Raw genomic sequence first — 13029 nt, forward strand, 5'->3', positions numbered from 1 at the left:
CGCTCTCCACCTGCCTGCTCCTGACCTGCCCCATGGCTGTCTCAACAGACACTGGCTGGGGCAGGCGGCTGCTGCCAAAGGCCCTGCGCTGGGGGTGACGTCACAAAGGGCCCCGTTCTGAGCTGCCGCCCAGTGTGGGGCACGGGAAGGGGGGATGGAATCATGGGGGGCACGGGAAGGGGGATGGAATCATGGGGGGCACGGGAAGGGGGATGGAATCATGGGCGGCACGGGACGGGGGATGGAATCATGGGGGGCACGGGAAGGGGGGATGGAATCATGGGCGGCACGGGACGGGGGATGGAATCATGGGGGGCACGGGAAGGGGGATGGAATCATGGGGGGCACGGGAAGGGGGATGCAATCATGGTGGGCACGGGACGGGGGATGGAATCATGGGGGGCACGGGACGGGGGATGTCATCATGGTGGGCACGGGAAGGGGGGATGGAATCATGGGGGGCACGGGAAGGGGGGATGTCATCATGGGGGACACGGGAAGGGGGATGGAATCATGGGCGGCACGGGAATGGGGGATGGAATCATGGGGGGCATGGGAAGGGGGATGGAATCATGAGGGGCACAGGAAGGGGGGATGGCATCATGAGGGGCACAGGAAGGAGGGATGGCATCATGGGAGGCACAGGAAGGGGCAAGGGGGATGGCATCATGGGGGGCACTTGGCTTTGGAATTAAACTTGAGGCTGTGAACTCTGAAATTAGGGTTTGTGTCTGAAAGTGATGGTTTTGAAATCTAAGGTTTTGCACCCTCAAAACGAGTCCTGGGAGGGGCAATGAGAGGCTTTGGCCATGAAATAGTTGAATTCTATGCTTCAAGCACCACTTCCTCCAAGCCCAGGATCAGTGTGTCCCCACATGTAGGAACGGAGGCTGGAGGCCTCCATGGGTGAGCAAGGATCTGCTGGGACAGCTCAGGCCGAAAGCAGCCATCTCTGAGAGGTGGAAACGGGGCCTGGCTTCTTGGGAAGAGTACACAACATTGCCAGAGCATGCAGGGGTGCCACCAAGAAGGCCAAAGCCCTTCTAGAATTCAACCTGGCCAAGAAAGTAAAGCAAAGCAAGAAGGTGTTTGTCATGACATCAACAGCAAAAGGAAGATGAGGGGCGCTGTGGGCCCACTGCTGAACACAGAGGGTGCCCTGGTGACAGGGGATGCAGAGGCCGAACTACTGAATGCCTTCTTTGCTACAGTCTGTACAGACAAGGCCAGCCCTCGGGAAGCCCAGTCCAGCAAGGACAGGAGGATGGCCTGGACAGCAGAGCACTTGGCCTGGGTGGAAGAGGAAGAAGTTAAAGATTTGCTGGCCAAGCTTGAGGCTCATAAGTCAATGGGTCCTGATGGGATGCATCTGAGAGTGCTGAGGGAGCAGCTGATGTGATTGCTGAGCCTCTCTCCATCATTTTTGATCAATCATGGAGCACAGGCGAGGTGCCTGAGGGCTGGAGACAGGCCAATGTCACTGCAGGCTGCAACAAGGGCTGGAAGGATGAGCCAGGAAACCACAGGCTGGTCAGCCTGACCTCCATCCCTGGAAAGGTGATGCAACAACTCATCCTGAATGTCACCACTAAACATATGAAGGATCAAATGGTTGCCAGGGGGAGTCAACATCGATCACCAAGGGGAAATCCTGTGTGACCAACCTGATGCCTTCTACCAGGACATAATCGGCTGGTTAGTTTAAGGGGAGCAGCAGATGTCATCTGCCTTGAGTTCAGCAAGGCTTTGGACATTGTCTCCCACAACACCCTCATCAGAAAGCTCAGGCAGTGTGGGCTGGATGAGTGGAGGTGAGGTGGATGGAGAACTGGCTGAATGACAGAGCCCAGAGGGTGCTGATCAATGGCACAGAGTCAGGTTGGAGGCCTGTGGCCAGTGGAGTTCCACAGGGATGGGTTCTGGGGCCAGTCTGGTTCAACATCTTCATCAAGCACCTGGATGAGGGGACAGAGGGACCCTCAGTGAGTTCCCTGCTGGCACCAAACTGGGAGCACTGGCTGATTCCCCAGAGACTGAGCTGCCAGGCAGTGAGAGCTGGACAGGCTGCGAGTTGGGCACAGAGGAACCTGCTGAGGGTCACCAAGGGCAGGGGCAGAGTCCTGCAGCTGGGGAGGAACAACCCCCTGCACCAGGCCAGGCTGGGGGTGACCTGCTGGAGAGCAGCTCCAGGAGACAGACCTGGGAGTGCTGGCTGATAAGAAACTGCCCATGAGCAGCAACGTGGCCTCGTGGGCAAGAAGCCAACGGCAGCCTGGGGGCATCCAGCAGAGTGTGGGCAGCAGGGCCATGGGAGCTTCTGCTCCCCCTCTGCTCTGCCACAGCTGCTGAGGCCTCAGCTGGAGTCCTGTGGGAAAGTGACTGAGTTTGATGTTTTGTGGTCAGGGTTTGACATGACAGCCGTTTCTGGGAAGGGGGAAGGGGCTGTAAAGATGGCTCCTGTAAGAAGTCGCTGGAAACCCTGCCCAGCTCTGAGCCAGCCCCACTGCTGGGGCTGAGCCAATGAGCCGCCTCCACCATCACTTTTGGAGAAGCTGGAAAATGACGGTTCTTCCTGTTTCTTCCTCCTCCTGTCCCTCCTTCTTCTCTGTCTGCTGGCGATGCAAGGAGTGGGAAGAGTGAGAGAAACAACCACGCGGACTCCAAGGTCAGTGAGGAAAGAGAGGAGGTGTGAAGAATCCACGCCAGAGATGTTCCCCAAGGACTGTGTCCCGTGGTTGTCATTTTCTCATCATCCTGCTCCCTTTTTGCTTTTGTTCCGTTCTGTTTCATGTTGGTAGCAGAATAAACTTTCCTCCTTTCCTCTCTCAGTCGAGCACTGGAGCCTGTTTTGCCGGGAACCGTAACGGGCAGCCAGCCCTCCCTGCCCTTGTCTCCATCCACAACAACCTTGCTTCTCTTCCTCCTCCCTTTTCTCTGGGGCCTCTGCCATCCTGACGAGGGTGGGGGTGGATGGGGGCACCGAGTGAGAGGCTGTCGTGGTGCCTCTGTGCTGGCTGGGCCAAACCACGACACCTATGTACTTTGTATTAAAAACCCCAACCAAGTGCTTCCCGCCTTTGTGTGGAGGACAAGAGCTCTGCTGAAGCCTTTGCAGGACTGGCAGCATCCCTGAGCCCCACAGGAGAACACATGCAAGAGATTCTTGGGCCCTGTAGAACATCTCCATGCCCACAAGTGCCCTCAAATGTGATTTGTGACTTCCCAGATGCAGCCCAGCTGGTTGTTGCTTGAACAGACAGAAGAACAGGCAACAGGCACAAGCTGTAACTGAAGAGGTGCCAAAGAGACACAAGGACAAACTTGTTCCCTGTTGAGGTGAGGGAGCACTGGCACGGGTTGCCCAGATGGGCTGTGGAGGCTCATTCCCTGGAGACATTCCAATCCAGCTGGACAAGTTCCTGTGTGCCTTTCCCTAACCCACTAAGCAGGTCACCTTGTCATAGAAGGAGATCAGATTGGTCCAGCAGGACGTGCCCTTCATAAAGCTGTTTTGACTGGGCTTGAAGCCATCCTCCAGCACAGGCCCCAGGTCAGCTGCACGTCCTGGGAGTTCTGGGTGATAACAGACCATGAGCAGCAACGTGGCCTCGTGGGCAAGAAGCCAACAGCAGCCTGGGGGCATCCAGCAGAGTGTGGGCAGCAGGGCCAGGGAGCTTCTGCTCCCCCTCTGCTCTGCCACATCTGCTGAGGCCTCAGCTGGAGTCCTGTGCCCAGTTGTGGGCTCCCCAGCTGCAGAGGGACAGGGAACTGCTGCAGAGAGGCCAGTGCAGGGCCACCCAGATGCTCAGGGCACTGGAGCATCTTCCTTCTGAGGAAAGGCTGCTGGACTTTGGACAGTTCAGCTTGGAGGAGACTGAGGGGGGACCTCGTTAAGACTTACAAGTGCTGAAAGCTGCATGCCAAGGAGATGAGGCAGCAGGGAGGGTTTTTCCTGTAGCGTCCAGTGACAGGACAGGGGGTATTGAACAAAAGCTGTAACACAAACAATTCCCCTTAAGGAAAAACTTCTTTTCTGTTGAGGTGAGGGAGCCCTGGCCCAGGCTGCCCAGGGAGGGTGTGGAGGCTCCTTCTTGGCAGGTTTCCAAACCCACTTGGACACCTTCCTGTTGTAACGGTGCAAGCAATATTCATTCAAAGATGTAGACAGGCTGGGTAATGCACCTGCAGAGACATACACAGCCAACACAGTGCAACCAACAGAGGGACTCAAAGCCAGCCTTCCTTGGCTGGCTACTTCCTTATATGCTGCTTCTGCCCATGTGATCACCCAGGGCCCAACTGATTAACTTGCAGCACCTGTTTCTGATAGTTGGAAGTAGCTTGCCAGCTGCATTAACTTGTCCCCACCATCTTTATTCAAGCTGGCTGGTCCAAGTCATATTTGTACCTACAAATATTTGGTTCTGTCATGCTGTTTGAAGAACTCTGTCCGTCCCTGGGACTTCTTGAGCTACTGCTTGAAACGTGACAGGCCAGACATGGGGAGCACTGGTTAAGGTTTGATGACGGAGCTTTATTGTTTTTACCACAGCACTTTGCGTCCCTCAAACAACAGGGAACAAATCCAGGTTTGTTGACACGAAGGGTAACAAAGAGTTTCCAGCTGTAGAAAATGGTTCTCACAGGGTGAAGAAAGCCAGAAAATCAAACGTACACAAACTGGAAGAAACCCAAGTGCTAAACTCGGTGTCTAAACTACTGAGCAACGATGCAAAAGAAAACTGCTGGTAGGTCCAAGGTTTGCCATGGAGCACAGGGAGGAGCTCATGGAATAGCCCCTGGCATGGGCCCCGCTCAGAGCTCCAGCTGCCCGGTCAGCGACGGGCCCAGAGAGAAGGCCGTCTGCTCCAGGCCCTGCGGAGCCACTCTCGCAGGCTGAGTCTGGAGGGAGCTGCTCTCTCTGCATCTCTCAGGGTGCACTGCGTTTGAGCTGCCGGGTTTGCTACTGCCGAGATGGTGTCTTCTGGCAGGTTTTCAAGGGCTGCAACAGAGAGGAACAGAGCTGAGATCAGAGCCTGTGTTCACCCCAGGAACCCCTCCTGCCAGGGCGATGCTGGAGCCCCTCACTCACCCTCTTCCGATGAGTCAGAACCCATCTGATACACCAGGGTTTCGTCCCATGTCACCCTTTTCTTTTTCGTAGCGCCGGGAGCCCCATCCTCCTTCCCAGCTTCCTTCGAGGAGCTGGCGACTGTCGGCACGCTCTGGGAGGGCGCACGACTGCGGTCAGGGCGGGAATGGCGAAGCCTTTGCAAGGCGCCTCGTCTCTCGGAGCTTGTCACGGACTGTGTCATAGAGGAGCTGTAGTGGCTCAGCGCGCTCTCCACCTGCCTGCTCCTGACCTGCCCCATGGCTGTCTCAACAGACACTGGCTGGGGCAGGCGGCTGCTGCCAAAGGCCCTGCGCTGGGGGTGACGTCACAAAGGGCCCCGTTCTGAGCTGCCGCCCAGTGTGGGGCACGGGAAGGGGGGATGGAATCATGGGGGGCACGGGAAGGGGGATGGAATCATGGGGGGCACGGGAAGGGGGATGGAATCATGGGCGGCACGGGACGGGGGATGGAATCATGGGGGGCACGGGAAGGGGGGATGGAATCATGGGCGGCACGGGACGGGGGATGGAATCATGGGGGGCACGGGAAGGGGGATGGAATCATGGGGGGCACGGGAAGGGGGATGCAATCATGGTGGGCACGGGACGGGGGATGGAATCATGGGGGGCACGGGACGGGGGATGTCATCATGGTGGGCACGGGAAGGGGGGATGGAATCATGGGGGGCACGGGAAGGGGGGATGTCATCATGGGGGACACGGGAAGGGGGATGGAATCATGGGCGGCACGGGAATGGGGGATGGAATCATGGGGGGCATGGGAAGGGGGATGGAATCATGAGGGGCACAGGAAGGGGGGATGGCATCATGAGGGGCACAGGAAGGAGGGATGGCATCATGGGAGGCACAGGAAGGGGCAAGGGGGATGGCATCATGGGGGGCACTTGGCTTTGGAATTAAACTTGAGGCTGTGAACTCTGAAATTAGGGTTTGTGTCTGAAAGTGATGGTTTTGAAATCTAAGGTTTTGCACCCTCAAAACGAGTCCTGGGAGGGGCAATGAGAGGCTTTGGCCATGAAATAGTTGAATTCTATGCTTCAAGCACCACTTCCTCCAAGCCCAGGATCAGTGTGTCCCCACATGTAGGAACGGAGGCTGGAGGCCTCCATGGGTGAGCAAGGATCTGCTGGGACAGCTCAGGCCGAAAGCAGCCATCTCTGAGAGGTGGAAACGGGGCCTGGCTTCTTGGGAAGAGTACACAACATTGCCAGAGCATGCAGGGGTGCCACCAAGAAGGCCAAAGCCCTTCTAGAATTCAACCTGGCCAAGAAAGTAAAGCAAAGCAAGAAGGTGTTTGTCATGACATCAACAGCAAAAGGAAGAAGAGGGGCGCCGTGGGCCCACTGCTGAACACAGAGGGTGCCCTGGTGACAGGGGATGCAGAGGCCGAACTACTGAATGCCTTCTTTGCTACAGTCTGTACAGACAAGGCCAGCCCTCGGGAAGCCCAGTCCAGCAAGGACAGGAGGATGGCCTGGACAGCAGAGCACTTGGCCTGGGTGGAAGAGGAAGAAGTTAAAGATTTGCTGGCCAAGCTTGAGGCTCATAAGTCAATGGGTCCTGATGGGATGCATCCGAGAGTGCTGAGGGAGCAGCTGATGTGATTGCTGAGCCTCTCTCCATCATTTTTGATCAATCATGGAGCACAGGCGAGGTGCCTGAGGGCTGGAGACAGGCCAATGTCACTGCAGGCTGCAACAAGGGCTGGAAGGATGAGCCAGGAAACCACAGGCTGGTCAGCCTGACCTCCATCCCTGGAAAGGTGATGCAACAACTCATCCTGAATGTCACCACTAAACATATGAAGGATCAAATGGTTGCCAGGGGGAGTCAACATCGATCACCAAGGGGAAATCCTGTGTGACCAACCTGATGCCTTCTACCAGGACATAATGGGCTGGTTAGTTTAAGGGGAGCAGCAGATGTCATCTGCCTTGAGTTCAGCAAGGCTTTGGACATTGTCTCCCACAACACCCTCATCAGAAAGCTCAGGCAGTGTGGGCTGGATGAGTGGAGGTGAGGTGGATGGAGAACTGGCTGAATGACAGAGCCCAGAGGGTGCTGATCAATGGCACAGAGTCAGGTTGGAGGCCTGTGGCCAGTGGAGTTCCACAGGGATGGGTTCTGGGGCCAGTCTGGTTCAACATCTTCATCAAGCACCTGGATGAGGGGACAGAGGGACCCTCAGTGAGTTCCCTGCTGGCACCAAACTGGGAGCACTGGCTGATTCCCCAGAGACTGAGCTGCCAGGCAGTGAGAGCTGGACAGGCTGCGAGTTGGGCACAGAGGAACCTGCTGAGGGTCACCAAGGGCAGGGGCAGAGTCCTGCAGCTGGGGAGGAACAACCCTCTGCACCAGGCCAGGCTGGGGGTGACCTGCTGGAGAGCAGCTCCAGGAGACAGACCTGGGAGTGCTGGCTGATAAGAAACTGCCCATGAGCAGCAACGTGGCCTCGTGGGCAAGAAGCCAACGGCAGCCTGGGGGCATCCAGCAGAGTGTGGGCAGCAGGGCCATGGGAGCTTCTGCTCCCCCTCTGCTCTGCCACAGCTGCTGAGGCCTCAGCTGGAGTCCTGTGGGAAAGTGACTGAGTTTGATGTTTTGTGGTCAGGGTTTGACATGACAGCCGTTTCTGGGAAGGGGGAAGGGGCTGTAAAGATGGCTCCTGTAAGAAGTCGCTGGAAACCCTGCCCAGCTCTGAGCCAGCCCCACTGCTGGGGCTGAGCCAATGAGCCGCCTCCACCATCACTTTTGGAGAAGCTGGAAAATGACGGTTCTTCCTGTTTCTTCCTCCTCCTGTCCCTCCTTCTTCTCTGTCTGCTGGCGATGCAAGGAGTGGGAAGAGTGAGAGAAACAACCACGCGGACTCCAAGGTCAGTGAGGAAAGAGAGGAGGTGTGAAGAATCCACGCCAGAGATGTTCCCCAAGGACTGTGTCCCGTGGTTGTCATTTTCTCATCATCCTGCTCCCTTTTTGCTTTTGTTCCGTTCTGTTTCATGTTGGTAGCAGAATAAACTTTCCTCCTTTCCTCTCTCAGTCGAGCACTGGAGCCTGTTTTGCCGGGAACTGTAACGGGCAGCCAGCCCTCCCTGCCCTTGTCTCCATCCACAACAACCTTGCTTCTCTTCCTCCTCCCTTTTCTCTGGGGCCTCTGCCATCCTGACGAGGGTGGGGGTGTGTCATGGTTTGACATGACAGCCTTTTCTGGTATGGGGGAAGGGGCTGCAAAGATGGCTCCTGCAAGAAGTTGCTCACAACTCTCCCCAGCTCAGAAAAGGCTCACTTCTGGGGCTGAGCCAATTAGACGCCTCCACGATCACTTTTTAAGAAGAAGCCGGAAGGGGAGGTGTCTTCCTCCATCTTCTTTCTTGCTTCTGCCCCTTCTTCTCTTCTTCTGTCTGGTGGTGGTGCAAGGAGTAGGAACAGTGAGAGAAACAACCATGCGGACTCCAAGGTCAGTGATGAAAGGGAGGAGGTGTACTGTAGCAGAGACTCCCCTGCATTCTATGGAGAGAACTGGTGAAGCTGAGATTTATTTTCATTTCTTTAAAGACCCCGCATCAGCGGTACAGACTCATTCTGATAATGAGCCCGCATCAGGGGCAGAAACTCATTTTGCTAAAGCTGACCCCGGACCAGGGGCAGTGATTCACTTCATTAAAGGCCCCGAGCCAGGGACGGTGATTTTGGCCGGAGGAGGCCTTGTCCCGAAGGAGGGAGCCTTTATCACTATGGCCGGAGGAGGCCTTGTCCCGAGGAAGGGACCCTTTATCACTGTGGCCGGAGGAGGCCTTGTCCCGAGGAAGGGACCCAATATCCACAGCTGCAACTGTGGGGAGGAACCCACGACAAAGCAGCTCATTAAACTTATGCCCAGAAGAGGCCTTGTCCCGAGAGAGGGACCTTGCAATTGCAGAAACTGCAACCGCGGTGAAGAATCCACGTCAGAGATATTCACCAAGGACTGTGTCCCGTGTGAGGGAACCTGTATCGGCAGAAGCCGCAGCTGCTGGGAACAACCCACACCAGAGAAGTTCGTTAAGGACTGTGTTCCGGGGGAGGAACCCCGTGTTGGAGCAGGGGAAGAATGCCAGGAGTCATCCTCATCTGAGAAGACAGAAGCGGCAAAGCCCATCTGTGAGAGACTGACCACATCCCCCACTCCCTGCCCCCCTGAGTCGTTGGGGGGGGGAGGAGGTAGAGATATCGGGAGCAGTGAGCTGGGCCCGGGAAGAAAGGAGGGATGGGGGAGGGAGATCTTAAAGTGCTGGTTATAATTTTCTCATCATCCTACTCCCTTTTTGCTTTTATTCTGTTCTGTTTCTTGTAGAATAAACTTTCCTACTTTCCTCTCTAAGTCGAGTACTAGAGTCTGTTTTGCCCAGAACCATAATTGGCAGTGAGCCCTCCCTGCCCTTGTCTCAATCCACAACAATCTTGCTTATCTTTTTACTCCCATTTCACTGGGTCCTCCGCCATCTTAACGAGGGTGGGGGTGAATGGGGGCATCGAGCGAGAAACTGTCGTGGTGCTGTTGTGCTAGCTGGGCCAAACCACGACAGGGTGGATGGGGGCACCGAGTGAGAGGCTGTCGTGGTGCCTCTGTGCTGGCTGGGCCAAACCACGACACCTATGTACTTTGTATTAAAAACCCCAACCAAGTGCTTCCCGCCTTTGTGTGGAGGACAAGAGCTCTGCTGAAGCCTTTGCAGGACTGGCAGCATCCCTGAGCCCCACAGGAGAACACATGCAAGAGATTCTTGGGCCCTGTAGAACATCTCCATGCCCACAAGTGCCCTCAAATGTGATTTGTGACTTCCCAGATGCAGCCCAGCTGGTTGTTGCTTGAACAGACAGAAGAACAGGCAACAGGCACAAGCTGTAACTGAAGAGGTGCCAAAGAGACACAAGGACAAACTTGTTCCCTGTTGAGGTGAGGGAGCACTGGCACGGGTTGCCCAGATGGGCTGTGGAGGCTCATTCCCTGGAGACATTCCAATCCAGCTGGACAAGTTCCTGTGTGCCTTTCCCTAACCCACTAAGCAGGTCACCTTGTCATAGAAGGAGATCAGATTGGTCCAGCAGGACCTGCCCTTCATAAAGCTGTTTTGACTGGGCTTGAAGCCATCCTCCAGCACAGGCCCCAGGTCAGCTGCACGTCCTGGGAGTTCTGGGTGATAACAGACCATGAGCAGCAACGTGGCCTCGTGGGCAAGAAGCCAACAGCAGCCTGGGGGCATCCAGCAGAGTGTGGGCAGCAGGGCCAGGGAGCTTCTGCTCCCCCTCTGCTCTGCCACATCTGCTGAGGCCTCAGCTGGAGTCCTGTGCCCAGTTGTGGGCTCCCCAGCTGCAGAGGGACAGGGAACTGCTGCAGAGAGGCCAGTGCAGGGCCACCCAGATGCTCAGGGCACTGGAGCATCTTCCTTCTGAGGAAAGGCTGCTGGACTTTGGACAGTTCAGCTTGGAGGAGACTGAGGGGGGACCTCGTTAAGACTTACAAGTGCTGAAAGCTGCATGCCAAGGAGATGAGGCAGCAGGGAGGGTTTTTCCTGTAGCGTCCAGTGACAGGACAGGGGGTATTGAACAAAAGCTGTAACACAAACAATTCCCCTTAAGGAAAAACTTCTTTTCTGTTGAGGTGAGGGAGCCCTGGCCCAGGCTGCCCAGGGAGGGTGTGGAGGCTCCTTCTTGGCAGGTTTCCAAACCCACTTGGACACCTTCCTGTTGTAACGGTGCAAGCAATATCCATTCAAAGATGTAGACAGGCTGGGTAATGCACCTGCAGAGACATACACAGCCAACACAGTGCAACCAACAGAGGGACTCAAAGCCAGCCTTCCTTGGCTGGCTACTTCCTTATATGCTGCTTCTGCCCATGTGATCACCCAGGGCCCAACTGATTAACTTGCAGCACCTGTTTCTGATAGTTGGAAGTAGCTTGCCAGCTGCATTAACTTGTCCCCACCATCTTTATTCAAGCTGGCTGGTCCAAGTCATATTTGTACCTACAAATATTTGGTTCTGTCATGCTGTTTGAAGAACTCTGTCCGTCCCTGGGACTTCTTGAGCTACTGCTTGAAACGTGACAGGCCAGACATGGGGAGCACTGGTTAAGGTTTGATGACGGAGCTTTATTGTTTTTACCACAGCACTTTGCGTCCCTCAAACAACAGGGAACAAATCCAGGTTTGTTGACACGAAGGGTAACAAAGAGTTTCCAGCTGTAGAAAATGGTTCTCACAGGGTGAAGAAAGCCAGAAAATCAAACGTACACAAACTGGAAGAAACCCAAGTGCTAAACTCGGTGTCTAAACTACTGAGCAACGATGCAAAAGAAAACTGCTGGTAGGTCCAAGGTTTGCCATGGAGCACAGGGAGGAGCTCATGGAATAGCCCCTGGCATGGGCCCCGCTCAGAGCTCCAGCTGCCCGGTCAGCGACGGGCCCAGAGAGAAGGCCGTCTGCTCCAGGCCCTGCGGAGCCACTCTCGCAGGCTGAGTCTGGAGGGAGCTGCTCTCTCTGCATCTCTCAGGGTGCACTGCGTTTGAGCTGCCGGGTTTGCTACTGCCGAGATGGTGTCTTCTGGCAGGTTTTCAAGGGCTGCAACAGAGAGGAACAGAGCTGAGATCAGAGCCTGTGTTCACCCCAGGAACCCCTCCTGCCAGGGCGATGCTGGAGCCCCTCACTCACCCTCTTCCGATGAGTCAGAACCCATCTCATACACCAGGGTTTCGTCCCATGTCACCCTTTTCTTTTTCGTAGCGCCGGGAGCCCCATCCTCCTTCCCAGCTTCCTTCGAGGAGCTGGCGACTGTCGGCACGCTCTGGGAGGGCGCACGAATGCGGTCAGGGCGGGAATGGCGAAGCCTTTGCAAGGCGCCTCGTCTCTCGGAGCTTGTCAGGGACTGTGTCATAGAGGAGCTGTAGTGGCTCAGGGCGCTCTTCACCTGCCTGCTCCTGACCTGCCCCATGGCTGTCTCAACAGACACTGGCTGGGGCAGGCGGCTGCTGCCAAAGGCCCTGCGCTGGGGGTGACGTCACAAAGGGCCCCGTTCTGAGCTGCCGCCCAGTGTGGGGCACGGGAAGGGGGGATGGAATCATGGGGGGCACAGGAAGGGGGATGGAATCATGGGGGGCACGGGACGGGGGATGGAATCATGGGGGGCACGGGAAGGGGGATGGAATCATGGGCGGCACGGGAAGGGGGGATGGAATCATGGGGGGCACGGGAAGGGGGGATGGCATCATGGGGGGGCACGGGAAGGGGGATGGAATCATGGGGGGCACGGGACGGGGGATGGAATCATGGGGGGCACGGGAAGGGGGATGGAATCATGGGGGGCACGGGAAGGGGGATGGAATCATGGGGGGCACGGGAAGGGGGATGGAATCATGAGGGGCACAGGAAGGGGGGATGGCATCATGAGGGGCACGGGAAGGGGGGATGGCATCATGGGAGGCACAGGAAGGGGCAAGGGGGATGGCATCATGGGGGGCACTTGGCTTTGGAATTAAACTTGAGGCTGTGAACTCTGAAATTAGGGTTTGTGTCTGAAAGTGATGGTTTTGAAATCTAAGGTTTTGCACCCTCAAAACGAGTCCTGGGAGGGGCAATGAGAGGCTTTGGCCATGAAATAGTTGAATTCTATGCTTCAAGCACCACTTCCTCCAAGCCCAGGATCAGTGTGTCCCCACATGTAGGAACGGAGGCTGGAGGCCTCCATGGGTGAGCAAGGATCTGCTGGGACAGCTCAGGCCGAAAGCAGCCATCTCTGAGAGGTGGAAACGGGGCCTGGCTTCTTGGGAAGAGTACACAACATTGCCAGAGCATGCAGGGGTGCCACCAAGAAGGCCAAAGCCCTTCTAGAATTCAACCTGGCCAAGAAAGTAAAGCAAAGCAA

This window comes from Colius striatus, chromosome 13 (genome assembly GCF_028858725.1).
Source record: "Colius striatus isolate bColStr4 chromosome 13, bColStr4.1.hap1, whole genome shotgun sequence".
NCBI classification, from domain to species: Eukaryota; Metazoa; Chordata; class Aves; order Coliiformes; family Coliidae; genus Colius; species Colius striatus.